This window comes from Triturus cristatus, chromosome 11 (genome assembly GCF_964204655.1).
Source record: "Triturus cristatus chromosome 11, aTriCri1.1, whole genome shotgun sequence".
Taxonomy (NCBI): domain Eukaryota; kingdom Metazoa; phylum Chordata; class Amphibia; order Caudata; family Salamandridae; genus Triturus; species Triturus cristatus.
This window is the reverse complement of record NC_140594.1, coordinates 291,617,388-291,630,864: the sequence shown is the minus strand read 5'-3', so window position 1 is coordinate 291,630,864 and position 13,477 is coordinate 291,617,388. Positions and strand designations below refer to the sequence as shown.

At 45.0% G+C, this 13,477-nt stretch overlaps 1 protein-coding gene across 2 annotated transcripts in view; it reads right to left on the bottom strand.

Annotated features, from left to right (window-relative positions):
* Nucleotides 1-13,393, bottom strand: part of THOC5 (THO complex subunit 5) — a 332,064-nt gene extending 318,671 nt beyond the window's left edge. For both annotated transcript variants that reach the window (XM_085636167.1, XM_085636168.1), the window contains exon 1: nucleotides 13,259-13,393. The gene's annotated coding sequence lies outside the window, so the exon portion shown is untranslated. The remainder of the gene's footprint in view (nucleotides 1-13,258) is intronic.
* Nucleotides 13,394-13,477: the final 84 nt, after the last annotated feature.

Sequence of the window (13,477 nt, the reverse complement as noted above, 5' to 3'; positions counted from 1 at the left end):
ACATACTCCGTGGTTGTCAATCAGCATGGATTTCATCACTGATTTACCCGTTACCAGAGGGTATCATTCTATTCTAGTTGTAGTAGATATGCTATCTAAAATGGCCCATTTCATACCACTGTCAAAGTTGCCTACTGCTAAAGAGCTTATAGACATATTCATTCAACACATTGTACGGTTACATGGGGTACCGTCTATAATTGTGTCAGACAGAGGCCCCCAGTTTATATCTAGGTTTTGGCAAGGACTGTGTAAAGCCCTACACATTGACCACCGGTTGTCTTCGGCCTATCATCCCCAAACTGATGGACAAACTGAAAGAACCAATCAAACCTTAGAACAGTATTTAAGGTGTTTACTAGGGACCGTCACCGGGGATTGGGTACAAGCCCTTCCTTTAGCAGAGTTCGCCTACAACAACACCAATCATACTGCCACGCAGGTGTCTCCATTTTATTTTTTGAACGGGTATCATCCCCTTTGCCTACCCGTTCATTTCCCTCCCTCTTCGTCAGCAATACCGGCAGTAGATGAACACCATAGACGCATCTCCTCCATATGGACTTTGACAAAACAAAAACTCCAAGAAGCCAAAACTCATATGAAAGAACAAGCTGATAAACATAGAAGTCCAGCCCCCACGTTTGAAATAGGAGAACAAGTATGGTTAGCCACAAAGAATCTTAGATTATCGGGACCCAGAAAACTCCAACCTCGATACATAGGGCCTTTTCCTATATCTCGCATTATTAATCCTGTAGCCCTGAAACTAGAGTTACCTCCTGAGTATCAAATACATCCTGTTTTTCATGTTTCTTTGCTCAAGCAATACGTACAACCCAAGGGTCCTGAAGTACCTCCTCCCCCCATTACGGTAGAAGGGCAACTAGAGTATGAAGTCAGAAGGATTGTAGATTCTAGACGTCACCGTGGCAGACAGTACTTAATTGATTGGGTGGGATATGCTCCCGAAGATAGGTCCTGGGAACCTGCAGATCAGGTACATGCACCCCGATTAATAAGACGATTCCATGCCTTGCACCCAGAGAAGCCTCGACCGGTGAATAGGCCGTTAGGGGGGAGAACTGTTACAAGATCCTCTACGTGTGCCATAACGAAGCTCCCCACACACACTACAACCCCCATAATGCAACTTACTGGAAAGTAGGGTTGTGTACCGCCCCCAGCCTCCCTCGAGCAAGCTCATTGGTTGAGAGCTCTTTTAAACCGAAGTCCCTCCCTGACTCCCTCGCTTGGCTTTCGAAGCTCTTAATCACTACTGGAAATTCTGCCTCGCCCTGGAACTGGAAATTCTACCTCGCCCCGGGACCTGTAAGCTGTACTCACGGAGTATGGTGGAACCTACCTTCTTGGATTGATCACCTGTCTGTTTCCCTTCAAGAAACGTTTTCCTCTGCTGCTGCGCATTGTGTGGGTTGTCTTCTCCCCTTTGCTTCATCGATGTTTTGATATGTGCCGGTAACCCTTCAACCCCTCCTGGCGTGAAGCACTCGCCAAGTCATTGTGCTGGTCCCGGACGGATCCACTCTTCCTTGCTCAAGCTTACCCGACGCAGCCTACTCAAGTCCCTCCCCCTTGTAAGGACCTGCACCGTTACTAGAAACTCTACACACGGACCGGTACCTCGCAAAACGAAACGGGTACGTGACACACGTTCGCGTATAATTTTTTTAATTTTTTTTTATTTACTTTATTGACAAACAACACCGGGACATTTCTAACTATACCGCATAGTGAATAGCGGTCCTTGATTGATCACGGAGGCTTCTTGGATTGAAGGGGCCTCGATACCTTTTGCAGACTCTTTAATTTTTTTACTGTTTGAGAACCGCCAGGGAATTCTCTTTCCTTTCGTTTATGAGGAATTACGGATTGGTAATGAAAGCCTCACATGGGAAACTACTGAACTGTGATGTTTGAATATCAAACTAACTTTATTGCATCAACTTCGTTTTTTATTGAAAGCCTGTGTTTATGATTCCCTTTGGCTGGAAGCCCCTCTTGGCATAAGAAACTCACACTGGTACTTCGATTAAGAGAAGTTTCGTCTGCACTTCAGACTAACCTCTTCAATCTCGTATGGAGTTTGTGGAGGTACACAACCCTTCTTATTAGTTTAAGGATACACACTCTATTGATGTAACGTTGCCTGTACATAGGATTAATCTTTTCTGTTATCTCCGTTTTTTGTTTTGTCTCCTCTACAGTTCTGCTCCTTAGTTCCCTACACCTACCCATTGAGAAAATCGCCGTCTTCCTGGAGGGCTTCCCTGAGGTTCTTTTCTTGTCCCGGTTTTTCCGTAGAGTAGTATTCGTCTCTCAGGTAGTTATATCCTGTAGATGGATCTACTCTAAGGGAAAGTCGGGCTCTTGGTCTTTGCTCCCGTGAATGCTGGCATTCGCCTGTGGCAATACAAGTAAGTCAAGGTGCAAGAGTGACAAAAATGGAGAAGCTCTCAAATTTCTGTCCAAATAGGCTTCTGAAGGTATGCTGGCCCGCCCGAACTGGAGGCACTGCTTGAAATAAGGTAAAGAGCAATCAGGGCATGGCCAGAGAGCCGACAAGTCATTTTACTTTAATTCAGCTCATTTGGGTCTCCCTCCCACTTCTGACGTCATGCGCTTGACTGTCTTGTTTGCTGGACTTTACTTTTTTGGGCTGGGAGTAACTGGAGACAACCAGACAGTGGTTCTGTTCTTCTTTCTGGTGGCAGGCTGGCATGGATTGATACAGTTTTATTTCCTTATTGTTCCCAGAGCCAGCCCCTCCCCTTCTATGGTCGCAGGCAAGACATGAACAGTAGAATTTTTTAAAAGTGTGACAGAATAAGGCAAATTGACATTCTGTGATATGAAAAGGAGTGGGAGGGACGAAGAGGGCAGAGGATGTTCCCTTGCATATCACTGCCAGCAATGACACTAACCGCTCCACTAGCAACAATGTAAGATTGCTCAGTGGCTTTATGCACCTGTAGCCATCAAACTGTAGCTGGCATGTTGCTGTTCGCGGCAGACCAGCTCATCCTTTTATTCTTTCAAAGTTGATCAAATGTGTTCCAGTAAGTGGGTAATGCTAGCATCTGGTCACTGCAAGCAATATATAGAAAGTACGTTTTGAATTTTGCAACCCTCGTACACTACTGTTCAATGGGACGCATCTTTACATTGACATTCCTAACATCGATGTGGTAATGTAAATCCAAGCGTTAACATGCCTGTCCCTTTAAGTATGTACTTGTCAGTGATGCTCCCATTGATGACTGGGCATAGTCTTGGAGCACTGGTCATAGCTCTTTGTAGCCAACCAAACTTTGCATCTTGGGACATGTACATTCATGGATATAAAAGGACATGTAAAACTGCACGTGAAAAAGTCAAGGTGATCTTGGCTAAAGCATTCACAGGCTTCTCAGGAAGGTTGTGTGGTGGAGGAGGGTACACAACGCTCTCTTTTTAAACGAGCACACTCCTTCAAGTACCTTGCTACCCCTTCCTTGTGCCACCATCACATCTCAGCTGCCCGCTGCTTCCCCTTCAGCTTTACTCCTTCATGCAGTCACGTCCCTTCTGAATAACTCACCTCTACAGTCATTCCTTCCCTGACACCCTACGTCCCCACCAGAGCCCACACTTCTACAGACCACTGCACTCTCCTTCCTTTCCTCCCTCCTGCAGCCCCTTTTATCAGCAGTCCCAGCCTCCCTCCCTGTTGTTGCTGGTTCATCTGCCCAGTACTGCCCTTCCTGCTACAGTCAGCTGCCACCTTCCTCCTGCCAGACCTCATGTCAGCAACATACAACATGCAAGCACTCCCAAGGCAAATAGATCAGTCTTGCATTTTAGTTATAAGGCAGATCCATTAACTTTGCCAAGGTTTGTTTATATTTAATATTGGTTGCCGATGTTTAACCCTAACTGATTGAATTCTTGCAATTAATGGTCGACACATCTTTCAAACTTTGATAACGTTATATTATTTCTAATATATTTTATCTACTAATTAATGCGTTGCTCACTCAAATTTTCTCTTTTCCTGTCAAAAGTTACACCAAAGGCCGTTTATAAATATGCTGTAATTCCAAGTGCACACTTAAAGTTGTTAAAACATGCACTGGCTTTGCCAAAGAGGAGAGGTATCAAAAGTTTTCTGGTGTAATTTCCTGTTCACCAGTCAGGGTAAAAGGTCACACAATGTCACTTTCACTACTGCTATCATTGTGCAGTAACTATGCCACTGACAGATTAATTATCCGCCTTTTCTTGCACTTCTACATGCAAAACACAGTAGTACCGCGTGTGCTAGTGAGTTCAACGAAAAGAAAGGCCCTTGTAGTGCTTGTTGTATTATTTGTTTGGTTTGCATGTTTACCAATTTAATTTACTCACTTTTATTAAAAGGGTCATCATAAGGGGTGGCCAGACTGGATATAATGTCCCAAGACCTGTGTTTTTCGGGGCCCACCTAAGTTCAATAAAATCTATTAATAGACATTAAAGTCCAAGTCTCCTGCACTTCTCTCTCTGGATCAGGAATCCCTCAACACAATCTCCAGACTAATACCTTCAGGGAGACAAGCCTGACTTTTGCAGAAAATGCTCGGCTGCACATGCCTCGCATCACAACATTTTTCCTATACCTTATGCTTCCTCGCCAGTGGCTCCTGCTCCTCCTGCCACCACTGCTCGCCCAGGTCATCTGCCATGTTTCCAAACACTCTGCGAACCACAATTAGCCCAAGACAGCATTCCTCTGCAAAATTCAACAAGCATTGGTATAGCCAATATGTCTCGCCTTTGGGACCTTATAAGTGTTTAGCTATCCAGCACAATATCCTTGGTGCAACAACATCAAGTGTTGCATGGCTAAACACTTAGAAGGTCCCAAAGGCGAGACCTATTGGCTATGACAATGCTTGTTTTGAGTGAGTGACTCGTGCAGGTATGCCACTTTGAGGTAGAGATGCTGCGAGTGCTTTTACAGGAGCCCCTGTGACATTGCGCTTCTTCAAAATCTATCTTGGGTCTGGTGTAATACTTCTAGCCCCTATTCCCGTCTTCTCGCACCCAATGCATCCTTAAATGTCCAATGTACAGCCGAGGTTGACACTCCTATTACCCCTGCCCTTCATTGACACTTTACCTGTCACGGGTGGTGGTGGGGGGGGGGGGGGTAAGGGTGGGGGTGGACGTGGTGGTGGTGGCGGTGGTGGTGGTGGTGGCGGCGGTGGACGTGGTGGAGGAGGACGTGGTCGTGGAGGTGGAGGTGCATATGGCAGTGGCCTAGTTGGTGGTGGACGTGGTGGATGTGGTGGTGGACGTAGCGGTGCTGCAGGTGGTGGTGGTGGATGTGGTAGTGGACGTGGTGGTGGGCATGGTGGATGTGGTGGTGGATGTGGTGGTGGACGTGGGGGTGGACGTGGGGGTGGTGCAGGTGGTGGACGTGGTGCAGGTGGTGGACGTGGTGCAGGTGGTGGGCGGGGTGGGGGTGGGGTCACAGTAAAAGCAAAACACACTGCTGGCACTGCAATCGTGTGTTTGCTGGCCCGGGAGTGGTGCGTGCGTGCGACCGCAGTCGGCTCTTTTTGGAAGCACATACTCGTGCTTGTGGGCGCGCCCCTGCTCGCTCCCACAAGGTGGATGCCGCCACAAGCACGAGTATGTGCTTCCAAAAAGAGCAGAGCGATGGCTAAAGGAGCGAGACCTAAAAAGGGCTGTTCTTTAACTAGACAAACTTAAAATAATTTTTACAACGTAAATTTACTTTACAAATACTGAACCCATAACAGTTATACTTGTTTCAAAAATATTGCCACATTGCATTATGTTGCAATAAAGTACCTCAGACATATAAATACTTGGTTGGTATACTAAACAACATTCAACTTTAAAAGTGTCTGACCACCACAATCACAGCCTGCCTTTTGGGGGTTTCTCATCCAGATCTTTACTTTCACTAAAGTGAAAATGGTTGTGCACTACTGGGAGAAACACAAATATCAGAGGCTGATACAGGAGCTACAAAAGTTCACTTGGCCCAAAACAGTAAAATGTTTTGCCTTAGCCCTCCTCACCATGTTGGTTTTTTCTTTTAAAGAAAGGGAAAAAAACAAGCTTCTTTTGTGCCTTCACACTGAAGTCTTTCCAACTTAAAACACATTTCCAAGATGTACCTGTTTGAATTCTTCTTTTCTTGTGTATAACAATTTAGTCTAAAAGCATAAAAAATGACAAATCACGCTATATACAATCAGAGCACTTATATGTTCCATATTCCGTAAGTCAACCAAAATAGAGATATTTTACTGTACATTTTTGCTATCAATTGTCCAGTTATTGATACATGTTACTATATTTGGCCCCCCCTTTTCCAGAGACCTAAATAAGTAAGGATTTCTGTGAATACTCATGTCCTGAATTCTACTTTCTTTATATTTCTGTATTGTTACAGAGCCCCTGAGAAGTCAAAGATAAACAAAAAGCTGACGGAAGGGAAATCCCAATTTAATATGAATAAGTGGCATTACACTTCATTTTTTTTTCTCTCTGTACCATTATAGTCCACGTCCATATGCAGGCCATTTTACAGAGAAAACAAAACTATGCTCACTGAGTTCTGAGACACCTGTTGTAGTAATGCACCTAAAACACATAAGTAAAGTTGTGTTATTTACTGTTGGCGCAGGAAAGTGGAAAACCATGAGCAGAAATACATATAGGACATATATTGACTAGTCTGCACTGTCTGCTTCTGGAAGTGCTGCTGATGCTCTTTTGTACCAAGAAAATGTGCAAAGGGAAAAAGGGACTGAAACGGGTAGTGCATGGCTTAAATTGCATTTTTACTGACAAATTACCGATAAATTAGTTGAATTTATAGATTAAAGATGTGATAACAATGTTAACCCTAAGACAGAAAAAAAGTAGCACAGATCGTGGTGTTCACATAATAGTATACTAACGTGTCTTTTTCAGAGAGAATTACTGAGAAATGGGCAAGGCTAAGCAAGATGCAGTTTGACTAAATTTGTAAATTCATCTCAAACTACTCCAAAGTACTAGCACCAGAAAATATCTCCAGTACTAAACCACTCACAGCTACCTGTGGCGCAATCCTTTGAATTATGGGGAAATCACAACTATAGAAGTGTGGTGGTGGAACTTAAGCTGGGTTTAACTATTAATTCAGTTTTATTCTATAGCGAGAACATAGTCTGAATGGACATCAGAACACTATCATGATTTTCTATTTTATAAACATTAGACAGAAGTGGAAGGATATAGAATAAACACAAGTTTGTGAATTCAAATTTGGGTGTTTATGGTCACTGCGGCTTGTAACGATTTAGGTCCTCGTTGCAAGTTAACCACTGTCAGATCCGTTCAGAGGGGCCACAGGGTCTACTGGGCCACAACCATGGTGGTTAAGGCTCCGCAAACTGGGCCAAGTATAACCCTTTCTGCATTGGAGTAGCAAGGTTGAAAAGTCATAAGCTTTTCAGGTGGTAGTTTGGGAAACAATAGCTCAGAACGCAACAATCAAGCAACAGACATAATAACTTATTTCCCAGCCCAGTGATTATCCTTTTATAAAGGAACGCCCTCTAATCTCACAGCAAAATGAAACACTATATATGCCAAAAGGGATACAGCTGTAATCTGAGTTACGATCTGCAGGAAGGTGTTACACCCACTTTCTCGGTACCCCCTCCTCATTGTAGGAGATTTCAAATGTCTACAGCTCCCCTGGATAATCCAGACAGACATGAAATAGGCTAATAAGATATTTTATATTTACCCCACTGATCAGAAGTGCAACTCATTTCAACAACTCTTATCCCAAATGTTCTCTTGGATATAAAGTCATAAGTCCTCGCACCAGATTTCCCCATGAGCTTTTAATTACCTGTTCCATTTGTGGGCTAAGTCAAACTAGCTGCTAGGTGATTACTTCAGATTTTGTGGGGCGGAGGTGCAGCTTGTGTCCTCACTCTTCGCAGTGCCAGTTTCTCAATACGAGGACCTCAGAGGTCACATCCTTTTGGAAGAGGAATCGCTGGACAGAGTCAAAAAAGGGTGTTCTGCACAGCTGCATGACGCTTTTGGCAGTTGCTGGCAACCGGGCAGATACATTCTTAGGAATTGCAGTTGTGGCTTCTAGGCAAATTTGTAAGCATCAATGTGCTTTTGGCAGTTGCACACTTCTAGACAATCAAGTTTAGGCTTCAACAGAAAATTAGCTCCTCTCCTCTAACGTCAGCACCACCAATTCTTGGACTCAATGGGAAGCTGTCAAACGACACAGAGGTACTCGTACTTGCAAAGTCTTGGTGCATTTTACATAGCAACTGGTCAGAGAGACCAAGAAAATCTCTCACATCTAGGTTGGCTCCTACCTCCAATATCTAGGGCAGTCAACTTTCCCTGGGTGTTCCTCGTGGAAGCAGGAAAGCTTCAAGGCGTGAGGCAGATCCTGAGATCCTCCATCAGAAAGAGCAGATTTCATGTGATCTACTCTCACCTCTAGGAGACTGGCTGTCATGAAAACAACAGCAGCCCTGGCCACAAAGAAGCCCTTGTAACACTCTGTGGAGCACACTCCTCTTTGGAACTGAAATATAAGGAGGAGGTTTATCCCATGTTTGCACACTCTTTCCAGACAGCATATGTGGATCAAGAGACTTAGGCTTTAGAACTGGCTTGGGTGGTTCATTTTCAACTGTCATTTTCTAGCTGTTCCTCAGGCTCAGTCTTTGTGCAAGGTGATGCATGTAGCAATGAGGGTGTCTCCAAGCCGAAGTATCCGAAACCCGTGGACAACAGAGTGAGAGCTCTGCACCCGGCTGCCATCAGTCACCCTGAAGCAGTAATCAGCAAGCATTTGCAATGCAATAGGTATCGCAGTTACACGAGTTTAAGCTATTGGCATTGTAAATGACAATGCCTTTTATTTATGTTTTTAAAACGAAAACCAAAATAAAAGGCATTGGTATTTGCAATGTCAATAGCTCAAACTTGCGTAAATGCAAGACCTATTGCATTGCAAATGCTTGTTAGTTTATCTACAGGTCTTGGGGTGCTGCGGTACCTGCCAGACCCATTGTTCAAATGCCACTGCTGTATACCACAGTGAGATCCCCATGTGAAGTGTGTTCCAAAAGCTAGTCACCTGCAACTCACACCTCTACTTTTGTCACAATGCATAGGAACAGCAGCTGACCTTGTCTGAAGACCTAGGGAAAATAAATGGTCCATGTTGGCTGCTGTGTTCCAGAGCCGAGTTTTGGTGCACTTTGAAGTTCCTCACCCGCTGCACTTGTGAGTAATGTCCTTAGTTCAGGTACTGCACTGTGAAATTCGCCAGTGTTGACTTTGCAAAACGGGTGCTGCATAGCTGAAATACTGCTTTATCTCGAGACCCTCTGCCCTGCGGAAGTTAGCGCCCCTGTTCAAGAGTAGTCCAGGTTGTGGCACACCCAAAAGCCAAATGCTGAGCATCTCCGGTCCTCACGGCAGGTAGGGAAATGGGCACTTCTCTGTTCTCTTGCCCTGAACTGAAAATGTTTTCACCCCTGCTAATGTGCAGGTGAGAATCGCTGCGTCTGGTGAAGCTCTGAAAACACAGCTTCACTCCAACAATGGAAAAGGGATGATTTTATTTAAAACCTTGGATATAGAATATAATTTTCTTGCTCTGCCACTTGCTGCACGGAACGGTTTTGCAGTCCAGTTTGGTTGCCATATGCATTTAGCTGAAGAAAGTGCAAATTAATTTTAGCCTGTATTGTAGCTGCTAGGGAATCGTAAGAGCCGTGTAGCAAAGTGGGCTTATCAATGGCAGTAAAGCCAATTTTCTACTGTATTTTTATCTCCTGTCTGTAGCGCTTCTGGCCCAGAATTGTAGGGTAGGTTTAGATGCCGCTTGTAAAGTAGCATCAATTTATTAGAAATGTGGCATTTCTTAGTGTCCTAAAATGGCTCTCCCAATAATAGTGATTTACTGTAGGTACTTTACTGCCGCTGCAAAATTATGTATTTTCAAACATGGATTGAAGGGGTGGCGAAGTTGTATGAGGTGAGTGAGAGAAAGAGAAGTGTGACTAGTGTAGGTTGGTTGGAAGGGTGGAGATGGGTGCAGTTAGAGGGTTAGGATGTGTGCACAGTTAAGCCTGGTAGTTGAGGACTTCTGCATCAGACCAGAGAAAAGGGTGTCTGTTGTGCTCCCTCTCACTTGAACTCCCGTGTAAGGAAGGAAGAAAAAACAATGAAGTGCCCCTGCATTCGAAGATATGGAGGTGCAGGACAGGGACACACAGAAATATCACAAAATAAAACTCACCAACCCCTTATTTCTTTCATATGTTGGAAAACCTCACTTTGTAGAGCGCCATTATTATACAAGCGCGAGACGCATAGGGAAAGTTCTTACCTACTGAGGACATCCCGAGCTGAGCCTGCGAGCGCATTAAGAAAGCGAAACTGCTTGAGGCTTGCGACGACGACCGTTGCGTGGGGCATGGGCGGGGCATGGAGTGCACAGCCGGAAGTGTCCGGGGATCCCGTGAGCTGAGGGAGCCCCGTGTGTTGGAGAAGCGAGGCGGGAGCCCACCCCGCAGAGGGAAGTCCGGCAGGAGTCCACCCCGCAGAGGGAAGTCCGGCGGGAGCCCACCCCGCCTTCGTGAATGCCGCATGGTGCGGCCGGAGCAAGATTTCAGGCGGGGCTCCTGTGAGCAAGACGGAGCCCCACGTGTTGCTGCGCCAGTGACCCCTGCCATTGAGGAGACCAGCCTGGGAGCCGCGCAGAGTCCCCACAAGAGCCATTGAGTGGGGTTGAGCAGGAGGCATGCTGGACGCCTCGCCTATGGTGCGAGCAGGAGTTGTGATAAAGACCCGAGCCGTATGCGTGCACATCTCCTGTCTGTTAAGCTTCAGCACAGACAGTCGATGTGTACGGGTTGCGGCGTTATTACAACTCCTGCTTGCACCATACGCATGCACATCTCCTGTCCAGGACTTGCCGTACGCGTGCACCTGTCCTGTCCCACTTCGCAATGCAAGTCGGCAACATTAGATCTCGCCTAGGCGAGTAGCGCATGGTGCTGCATCGCTAGGCGAGACCTAAAAAGGAGAAGAGGGCATGTCCTGCCTAGAGAAGTCCTCACCTTCAACAACAGAAACTTCAGATCCACCTCCTCACCTCAACAAAATGGCAGTGCTCAGACAGAATTAATCAGCAGCCTTTTGCTAACAAGATACGCACTGAATTTCTAAAGGTAGCCATATTCCCATCTTCTTCATTTTAGGCTCTGGGTCTACACTCTCCAGCCACAGGAAAGAATGCAATACATTTCCACTGTCTGGGGAAGCAATGTTGATCTTCCATCTTGTGACATGCTAAACCAGGGGTATCCAAGATAGATCCATCTGGTCTTAGTACTCAAACTTTAACACAACACAGAGCCAACCTACTATACATGTCCTACACACCCACTACATGTACACGCATGACATGGAATGTCAGAGCAATGTTCGGGGTTTCAAGCAACAGAGGAACTTTACATGAAAGGAGCCAGTAGGTGACTTTTCTTGACAAAGATCTATTCATACTACTGTTTCTCCAAAAAAAAGAAGAAGGAAAAAGAAGGAAAAAGAAGGAAAAAGAAGAAGAAGAAGAAGAAGAAGAAGAAGAAGAAGAAGAAGAAGAAGAAGAAGAAGAAGAAGAAGAAGAAGAAGAAGAAGAAGAAGAAGAAGAAGAAGAAGAAGAAGAAGAAGAAGAAGAAGAAGAAGAAGAAGAAGAAGAAGAAGAAGAAGAAGAAGAAGAAGAAGAAGAAGAAGAAGAAGAAGAAGAAGAAGAAGAAGAAGAAGAAGAAGAAGAAGAAGAAGAAGAAGAAGAAGGAAAGAAAGAAAGAAAAAGAAGAAAGAAGAAAGAAGAAGAAGAAGAAGGAAAGAAAGAAAGAAAAAGAAGAAAGAAGAAGAAGAAAGAAGAAAGAAGAAGGAAGAAAGAAGAAGAAGAAGAAAAAGAAGAAGAAGGAAAAAGAAGGAAAAAGAAGGAAAAAGAAGGAAAAAGAAGGAAAAAGAAGAAGAAGAAAGAAGAAAGAAGAAAGAAGAAAGAAGAAAGAAGAAAGAAGGAGGAGGAGGAGGAGGAGAAGAAGAAGAAGTACACTGCCACCACCAATTTAGGGATTGCACCCAGGGCATGAAAAGCACTCCAATACCCACTAGGAGGACACACTTGGTACAGGTCATGGAATAGGTTCTGGACCTCACATTACCAGGGATAGGCCTAGACCGCTGCGCAAACGATAAATTAGCATGGCGCCAAACAAAAAGTCAAGATATCATTTTCGCATCTAGTTGGGTAATCGTGGCAGATATATATGTCGGTTACCATGTACGGAACATTCATGCCCAAAAGCCACCATCAAATGCCTTAATTATCGCACCTTACAAGAAATGGCACCAAGATGTTAGACATTCATTAGGAATTATAGTTTAGCATCCCACTCGTAATGATGGCCTTAGTGTGTTGGGCAGAGTTGAGCCTTTTATGAAGGGGGTTCATAAAAACACGAAAGAGGTCAGTGAAGGACTCTATTTGAAGATCAATGGGATGATACATGAGTGAAAAGTCTGCTTATTTATTTTGGTTTAGACAGCGCGCATAAACACTAGGGCTCATGGTGACTAGGCGCGTTCTAACGTAATACATTGCACAGGTGAAAATAAAGTAATGTAAATTATGAGCAGGCTTTACACTGTAGCATTTCAGGTGGGAGAGGCACCCACCCATCATGTACTCTTGGATAATCAGGTAGAAGAAATGGAAACAGTACTACAATACATGTGTGGGGTACGGTGAATATACGAGGGAAGGTCTGGGTGTACTGGGAGATTTTCAGTAGGACTAGGTCTGTAGGAAGGCTGCAAGAGGCTGTAAGAGGCTGTGTGTGATCTAAGCCCTGTGGAGGAGGGGCTGAGGTGATCTGTGCAGGAATCGTTTTGAAAAGGAGTCCTGCGTTTAACGAATTTCTTGTATTCGAGGGCGAGTGGGGGCTACATGCAATAGTGGTTTGTCTGTGCGTAAAGGGGTCCATGTATGAAAAGGTTTCTTCCCATGAAAGTCTGTGCTTTACAAATACTCTGCAGGGATACACTTAAGCAGGGAGAGTTCGCGATGTATATTTGACGGGTACAGACGCAAGTCAGCTAAGGGTTCGTTCGGTCGCACACAGTGTCTCACCTCGCTGTGATCCGAAGTCCCACTTCTTTCCTCGGGCTCCAGATCCACAGCTGCCGCCACAGTGCGCAGGAAGCACAACCTCTGACCCGGACTACACTGTTTCACATGCACATCCCACGCATGCGCACACCACCCTTTAGCAAAGATGTTTTGACTCCGTGGTGGGGGACTAGTTCACCTTAGACGAAGAACCCTTAGTAAGCACACAAGGTCACGTGG